The sequence below is a fragment of the Amblyraja radiata genome, chromosome 1 (assembly GCF_010909765.2).
Source record: "Amblyraja radiata isolate CabotCenter1 chromosome 1, sAmbRad1.1.pri, whole genome shotgun sequence".
NCBI lineage: Eukaryota > Metazoa > Chordata > Chondrichthyes > Rajiformes > Rajidae > Amblyraja > Amblyraja radiata.
The window spans coordinates 17,436,241-17,445,188 of NC_045956.1; the positions used below are offsets into that span (position 1 = coordinate 17,436,241).

General features: G+C 46.1%; 1 pseudogene; it reads right to left on the reverse strand.

Annotated features, from left to right (window-relative positions):
• Positions 1-1,029: 1,029 nt before the first annotated feature.
• LOC116976043 lies at positions 1,030-8,729 on the reverse strand (annotated as a pseudogene).
• Positions 8,730-8,948: the final 219 nt, after the last annotated feature.

The window sequence follows — 8,948 nt, forward strand, 5'->3', positions numbered from 1 at the left end:
ACCGAGTCCACACCGACAAGAGAACCCTGCACATTAACACCATCCTACACACACTAGGGACAATTTATATTTATACCAAGCCAATTAATCTACAAACCTGTCGTCTTTGGAGTGTGGGAAGAAACTGAAGATCTCAGAGAAAACCTACGCAGTCACGGGGAGAACGTACAAACTTTGCACAGACAACACCGTAGTCAGGATCAAACCTGGGTCTCTGGTGCTATAAGCATTATAAGGCAGCAAATCTATTGTTGCACCACCATGCCACCCTGTTCCATTACAGGACGCCCAGTCAATGTTCCATTAGACTTCCCACATATCTGCACAAAAACTCATAAATCCCTTTCAGCAGCTGCTTTCTGCAGATTTACTCCATTTAGATACATTTTAAAAATGTTGTTCCTTGGTTCTTCCTTCCTAAGTCAGCAACCAGATTTTACCACATTATACACCTTTTTGCCAATCTTTTAACCTCCTCTGAGCCCATCATTATTGGCTTGTAAACTCTTTGAAACCTCCTTTTAACGTGTCTTCCCATCTAGATTTGGTTTGTCAACAAATTTGGCAGCTTTATATCCACTTCTTCCACTAAATCATAAACATTAATGTTCACAGGACTGGTCCCTTCCGTGCCCCACTGGTCACAGGATATCATCTTGAAATGTCTCCCCCCCCCCCCCCCCCCCCCCCTTCCTCCATCTCACCTTGTTTGTTGCTGCTGCTTCCGATCTGTGAGCCAATCTTCTATCAATACCAAAATGTTACTTCAAACACCAAGGGCTCTTATCTTGTAACTAAACCATTTCTGAGATCGAATGTCTTATGGGAGTTCCTATCCCATACATATACTGGCTCCCTCCCAGCCACCTTCTTGGAGACTTACTCAATAAGAATTCTAATAAATTTCCCAGAAATAAGTTCTCCTTCATGAAGCCATTTTTTTAACTACTGATTTAGATTATGATTTTCCAAATGTTCGCCCAGTACTTCCTTAGTAATTGTTTCTAAAATTGTTATCAACAGTGGATGTTAGGCAAATTGCCCAATAGTACCCCACTTTTTGCTTCCCTTCCCTTTTTGAATATGACCTTCAGATTGAAGTTTTCCAATCCCAATCTGGAACTTCTCAAATATCTAATGATTTTTGGACGTTTATAAACAATTATCATACAAACCATCATCTTACATAGAAGAGTACAACATAGGAACACACCTTCGGCCCAAATGTCTGTGCTGACCATGATACCAACTTAAATTAATCTCCTCATCCATATCCGTCCATTCCTTCTGTATCCATGCGCTTTTCTCAAAGCGTCTTAAAGGGCCCTTTCATATTTAACTCCACCACCAACCTGGGCAACACCTTCCTGGCCCCCACCACCATCTGTGTACAAAATGGGCCCTGTACAACTCCTTTCAACTTTGCCCCTTTCACCTTGAAACAATGCCCGCTAGTATTTGGCATCTCCACCCTAGGATAAAGGTTCTCGCTGTCTATCCTATCTATGCCTCTCATAATTCTTTCTACTGCATAACTATTTTTAGGATTCTTGGATGCAAACTTTCAGGCTAAGCTTACATATTAGGTTTAGCCCTATTAATGTGTCGAATACTAGTTCACTAATTTAAATTCATATTACTACCAATTATTTTGCCTAATACCAGTTTAGTGGATCTGAGGCAGACTTTTCTCACCTAGAGATTAGAGAGTATTTGGAGTGTACTGCCAAAGAGAGTGATGGAAGCAGAGTCACAGACACCATTTGGAGTCTGGATGGCTGGATTGACCAGTGCCAGGAGTCCTGATTTTTAAAATCAAGAGAGGGCAACATGGTGGCACAGCGGTAGAGCTACTGACTTACAGCGCCAGAGACCCGGGTTCAATCCTGACTAAGGGGGCTGTCTTTACGGTTTGTAGGTTCTCCCCCTGATCTGCGTGGCTTTTCTCTGAGATCTTCGGTTTCCTCCCACACTCCAAAGACGTACAGTTTGTAGATTAATTAGCTTGATATAAATGTAGATTGTCCCTAGTGTGTGTAGGATAGTGTTAATGTGCAGGGATTACTTATCAGTGTGGACTCAGTGGGCCGAAGGGCCTGTTTCCACGCTGCATCTCAAAACTAAACTAAAACAAGTGCTTAAAGATGAAATTAATATTACTGGCTGGCATGCATATGGTGGGCCGAATGGACTGTTTCCATGTTGCCTGCGTCGATTGCTTGAAATTTGCAGCTTATTTTGGTCCATTTTAGTTCAAATTATTGGGTGATTTGAACTTGATTTGCCACAGAAATGCAGTTATTCAAGTCAGGTCCTTTTATCATTAATTATGTACCATTACTGAGGAAATGGTTGATTACAAAATCATATGTACCAATAGAACTCTTTTCCACTGTAAGTAGAACTGAGATGGTTCTCAGGAAAATATACAGCGCTGCAGGCAAGCCATCAACCACTGCCCATTTCCAGCTACCACATAGAATGAAAATCAGTACCATCAACAACATATTACTGGTAAGCATGTCCTTTAAAATATATTTATGACCGTCATAAATGTTATTTCTTGATCAAATTTTACTGTGCACAAGATAGCTAAACAAAATTCTATATATATTTTAATAGGATGTATCAGGACTATAAAATTTTATTGATCCATTTGCAGCACAGCATGGAATGCAGTGCACTGATTATACTCCAAGCAGTAAAAACATTTCTGGAGTTTTACTGTCTGGGGGATGATCTTAAATATTGATGGATAGAACATTTGGGTTTGATTTTATTCGCCAGTGTTTGCCTTGTTTACTGTGGTTTGCAGTTCCAGATAACTGAAGTCTGAAATGCTCACTGTGGTAGGCACTAAAGTCCATAATGATGCAAATTGCACTCACAAACAGGATTGAATAAATTCCAGCTTCTGCAAGTTGCTCATATCTTGTCATGAGTTGAATATCCTAAACTACATGAGTGTGTACTGCCATATTACGGCTGCCAAAATGTTCTTCTCGGTTGAGGAGTTCTTTCCTCTTTTGTTTACAAGATCTTTGGCCAAATTTCTGTCCTCTCAGCTGCCTGCTGTTCACATCTTCCATATTCGACCTCCCGTTATTTCTGCAGCTTCCAACGTGAGCTCTCTATCAGATATCTCTCCCTTTCCAGTACCCTCACGGTTATGGGGAGAAGGCAGGTGAATGGTATTTTTTTTTTTCCATACAAAATGCTTTTATTCAGAACAAACAAAAATACAAAGTAGTAACACGATCAGAGAATGCCTATATTGGCATTTTACAAAGAAAGTTATCAAATTATAATATTAACATTTTTATCAATAATACATTCGAACTCTAGCGGTGACCAGCGTTCACGGAAGGCCTCCAGAGAACCCGTGGACACCGCGTGTTCCCTCTCTAGGGACACGTGGGTACGGACGTAACCCCGGAAAAGGGGCAGGCAGCCGACCCTTTTGGACCCAGGCCCAAGAGCAGACCGACAGGGAGACCCCCTCCTCCCTCCCCCCTCTGTACCAGGAGATTAATGGTATTAGGAGGGAGAGATAGATCAGCCATGATTGAATGACGAAGTAGACTTGATGAGTCGAATGGCCGCATTCTGCTCCTATCACTTATGACCTTATTTTATTGTTTTTTCAAGATTTCAGCAACAGCAGTTCCTTGTGTCTCCATATCTCCCTTTTTCTTCCCTTCCTTGCATCCCAAAGAGATCAATTGCTCAGTAACTCTAGGGACCACTCTCCCATCATCTCACTGCCTTCCCACAGTATTTCCCATCCAAGCAGTAGCTGTGCCTCTTGTACTATACTTTACACAATTGGTCTTGGTCTTGATCACTATTTAATACCTATTTACATGGATGAGATTTACATCTCATGGTACAGTTTCTGCCACGAAGGAAGACCAAATTCATAAGCTGTAACAATGGCGGAGAATAAAACTGCTAGTAAATATCATTGTTTGAATGACAGAAATAGTGCCGATTTTTCAATGCTTGAATGCTCATAGACAAACAAATAAGATAATATAATAAAACACAGAAATTGAATGAAATGTACAACAGATCAGCCAGCATCTATGGGCGGTGAAAAAATGTTATTTGTTCAGATCAAGGGCACTTTATTGAAAGTGAGAAAACACAGTATTAACTTGGCAAAGAAAGTGGTGAAGATGGTGAAGGGATGGATAGATACAGTAGGTAAATTAATGCCTGTGTGTGTGTGTGTGTGTGTGTGTGTGTGTGTGTGTGTGTGTGTGTGTGTGTGTGTGTACGTGTGTGTGTGTGTGTGTGTGTACGTGTGTATGTGTGTGTGTGTGTGTGTGTGTGTGTGTGTGTGTGTGTGTGTGTGTGTGTGTGTGTGTGTGTGTGTGTGTGTGTGTGTGTGTGTGCATATGTGTGTGTGTGTGTATGTGTGTGTGTGTGTTTGTGGATGCGTCTGCATGTGAGTGTGTGCGTGCGTGTGTGTCTGTGAGTGCATGTGTGCATGCATACATGTATGTCTGTGTGTGTGTGTGTGTGTGTGTGTGTGTGTGTGTGTGTGTGTGTGTGTGTGTGTGTGTGTGCGCGCGCGCGTGTGTATTCTGTGTGTGTGGGTCTGTGTGTGGGTATGTGTGTGTATGTTTGTGTGTGTGTGGTTGTACGTGCGTGAGTGTGTGTATGTGTGTGTGTGTGTGTGTGCGTGTGTGTGAGTGTGCGTGTGTGTGTGCGTGTGTGTGTGTGTCTATGTGTGTGTCTGTGTGTATGCGTGTGTGTGCGTCTGCGTGTGTGGCTGTGTGTGTTTCTGTGTGTGTAGGTGTGGGTGTGGATGTGTGTGTGTTTGTGTATGTGTATGTATGTATATGTGTGTGTGAGCGTGCATGTGTGTGCGTGCGTGCGTGTGTGCGTGTGAGAGAGAGAGAGAGAGAGAGAGAGAGAGAGAGAGAGAGAGAGAGAGAGAGAGAGAGAGAGAACAAAATTAGAAAAAAAGTGCTGTGTTGAAGTGAAAATACTCAGGGGTGTAAAATATGTGAAATGTAGAGATAAAGAGGAACATCAGACAGTGCTGATGTAAAGAGAAAAACAGAGCCAATATTGCAAATAGATGACCAGCGTAAAATGAGTCCATTCTGGTACAAGCAGAGAAATGGAATTACCTGAATTTGTTACCTGAGTCTGATACTGAGTCCAAAAGGCTGCAATGTGCCCTGAGAGAAGGTGAGGTGCTATTACTCATGATTGCCTGGGCCTTGTTATAACAATGCAGAAGGCCACCGACCATTGGGATGGAGAGGGTCATAAGTCAAGCCAGGTCAGGTCACATTTATTTATACAGCACATTTAAAAAATAACTAATTGGCCAAAGTGCTTTACATTTGTTATAAGAATAGCACAACAAAACAAACTACATACATATATACATGTAGCCCTCACTCAGAGGACGTCACGAAAGGCTTGGGAGTATAGATAAGTCTTTAGTCTTGACTTAAAAGAGTCGATGGAGGGGGCAGTTCTGATGGGAAGGGGGATGCTGTTCCACAGCCTAGGAGCTGCAACCGCAAAGGCGCGGTCGCCCCTGAGCTTATGCCTAGACCGCGGAATATTCAGCAGCCCCAAGTCGGCCGATCTGAGGGACCTGGAGGTGGAGTGGTGGGTGAGAAGACTTTTTATGTAGGAGGGGGCAAGCTCATTGAGGGCTTTGTAGGCATAAAGGAGGGTCTTGAAATGTATACGGAACCGCACAGGGAGCCAGTGGAGAGAGGCCAGGATCAGGGTGATGTGGTCCCTTTTTCGGGTGCCCGTCAGGAGTCTCGCTGCGGCGTTTTGGACCAGTTGCAGGCGGGACAGGGAAGATTGGCTGATGCCAGTGTAAAGGGAGTTGCAGTAATCTAGGCGGGAGGAGATGAATGTGTGGATGATCTTTTCCAGGTCATCAAATTGGAGGAATTGTTTTATTTTAGCTATCGTCCGAAGCTGGAAGAAGCTAGCTTTTACCACGGCATTGACTTGTTTGTCAAATTTCAGTGCTGAGTCAAATAGCACGCCAAGATTTTTGACGTGAGGTTTGAGTAATGGGGTAAGGCTTCAAAGGCTGCCTGCTATCATTTTGATCGAGTCCGAGGGGCCGAGAAGGATGACCTCAGACTTAATCTCGTTTAGTTGGAGGAAGTTCTGGGCCATCCAACACTTTATATCCTCGAGGCAGTGGGTAAGGTTAAACAGATTTGATTGGTTTTTGGGCTTCAGGGGGAGATAGAGTTAGGTATCGTCTGCGTAGCAATGGAAGGAAATGCCGTGCCTTTCAATGACTTGGCCTAAGGGCAGCATATACAGGGAGAAGAGAATGGGGCCAAGGATGGAACCTTGTGGAACCCCACAGCAGAGATTAGCTGGGGAGGAGAATGAGTTGCCTATGTTAGTCGAGAAACTCCTACCTTTGAGGTAGGAGATGAACCAGCTCAGGGCAGTGCCATCAATTCCAACCCCACACCGGAGACGGTCAATTAGGATGGTGTGGTCGACAGTATCAAATGCTGCACTGAGGTCAAGAAGGAGCAGAATTGCACAGTCGCCGGAGTCAACGGTGAGGAGTAGGTCATTGTGTACCTTCAACAAGGCAGATTCTGTGCTGTGGTGAGCCCTGAAACCTTGGAAATTGGAAAGTTTCCAAGATAGTGTTTTGGTGAAGGTAAGGTACAAGTTAACTTAAAATTACCTTTTCAAGGGCTTTTGAGAGGAAAGGCAGTTTAGAAATGGGTCTGTAGTTGCTTGGCAAGGTGGGGTGGAGGTTAGGTTTTTTCAGGAGTGGCTGGACCACCGCATGCTTGAAGCAGGTAGGTACAGTGCCAGTGGTCAGAGAGCTGTTGAAGATGGCGAGGATGCTGGGGCCAGCTGTTGTAATGACGTCCTTTAGGAGGGCAGAGGGGACAGTGTCGAGGGGGCAGGTGGTAGGTTTCATGGTGGTGATCAGTTTTACAAGGGAGGGTAGAGTAATGGATTGGAAACTGTCTAATGTTGAAGAGCAGACCAATGAGACAGCCAGGTCACGGGTGGGAGTGGAAATATTTGTTCTTATATTCTTTACCTTGCTGGTGAAAAATGTGGTAAATTCCTCGCACTTAGCAGCGGACCCAGTTAGGCTGGTGTTGGTGGCAGGACAGATGATGGAGGTGATGGTGCTAAAAGGGACCTTGGAATTTTGCGCGTTTTTGGTGATAAGGGTGGAAAAGTATTTAGTTCTTGCAGATTTTACCGCTTCCTGGTATTTGTCAAGATTATTTTTCAGGAGTTCAAAGGAAATTTGAAGCATCAGATTTGTACTTCCGCTCTGATTTTCTGCATTCTCTTCTTAGGGCTCTGGTGGTATCATTGAGCCACGGCTCGCCTTTAGGCTTAGGCTTTTTCATTTTAAGAGGAGCAACAGAATCCAGGACGGAAGAGCAGGTATTATTGGATAAAGAAATTAGGTCGTCGGTACTGAGGTGAGGGGTGGACGCCTCAATAGTGCAGATGTCGGGGGCGGCTATGAGCGCTTCAGAGAACTTACTGGCCGTCGTGGAGTGAACGTAGCAGGAGTAGCGAGCAGGGAGATGGGATTTTGAGGGAGAGAAAGGCAGAGATATATCAAATATAATAGCACTATGGTCAGACAGGCAGGCATCAATAATATCTGTGTTACAAGTTGGGAGACCAGAAGAAAGCACTAGGTCTAGTGTATGGCCAAGCTTGTGCGTGGGTCCAGTGGTGAGCAGAGACAGATTGAAGGACTCAACCAGGTTCATAAATTCACTCACAAGAGGCTTCGTGGGACAGCAAACGTGAATGTTAAAGTCACCAAGAATCAGGACCTGGTCAAATTTGGGCAACAAGCTAGCAATAAGATCACTAAGTTGTGAGATAAAGTCCTTATGCATCTTTGGTGGGCGATAAACAAGAACAATTAAAAGCGGACAGATTAGACCAACTATGATTAGTTGATGTTCAAAACTGGAAACCTGATCAGTGTTCAGAAGGCGGCAGTTGAAATTCTTCTTAAACACAGTGGCTAGTCCCCCACCGCGACCTGAGAGCTTGGGCGAGTTGAAAAAGTTACAGGTATCAGGGCAGAGTTCCACGAGTGGAGCAAGCTCACCAGGATTAAGCCAGGTTTCAGTGATCAGTAGGAAGTCCAATCCACGTGCGGTGACGAAGTCATTGAGGACGAAGGTTTTATTCAGCACTGATCTCGCATTGATCAGGGCCACTATTGCAGGGACTGCAGGTGAGTTGAGGGATGGTAGCGGTTCCCACGCCAGCGGGCGGAGGTTCAGGGAGACCACGCCGCTGCGCTTCACACAGGGCCTGGCGGGGAGCCCGCGTGCCGACAGACCGGGGACCGAGAGGATCGACTGGAGAAAGGCATACCTGGGCTCGAGGGACCGCCGGTGGATGGAGCGGTAGGGCCGACCAGGTCCGTCCTCACAGCTCTGGGCACGGGCGTGGTTCTTCAGCCTTACCACGGCGCCCACGTGTTTACTCCGCCTCCAGGCTGGGCGCGTGCGGCGGCCACCACAAGACCGAGCCCATACATCCATCGGGAGCCGAGCGAGGAGTGAACGGTAAGTGAAACCTTGTCCGGGGGTCTGTCGGGGGTTCAGTTGGGGGCCCAGCCCGGGGCTCAGTCGGAGGCTCAGTCCGGGGGTCGGTCCAAGGCTTAGACCGGGGCTCTGACGGAGGCCCAGTCCGGTGTCTTGTCCGGGGCTCATTCGGGGCTCAGTCTGGGGTCTAGTCCGATGCCACGGATGAAGATCTCGACGACAGAGGCTCGGCTCGGTGTGGGGCTTTGTCTGGGGCTCGGTGTGGGGCATCGTCCGGGGCTCGGTGCGGGGCTTTGTCTGGGGCTCGGTGCGGGGCTTTGTCTGGGGCTCGGTGCGGGGCTTTGTCCGGGGCCCGGTGCGGGGCTTTGTCTGGGGCTCGGTGCGGGG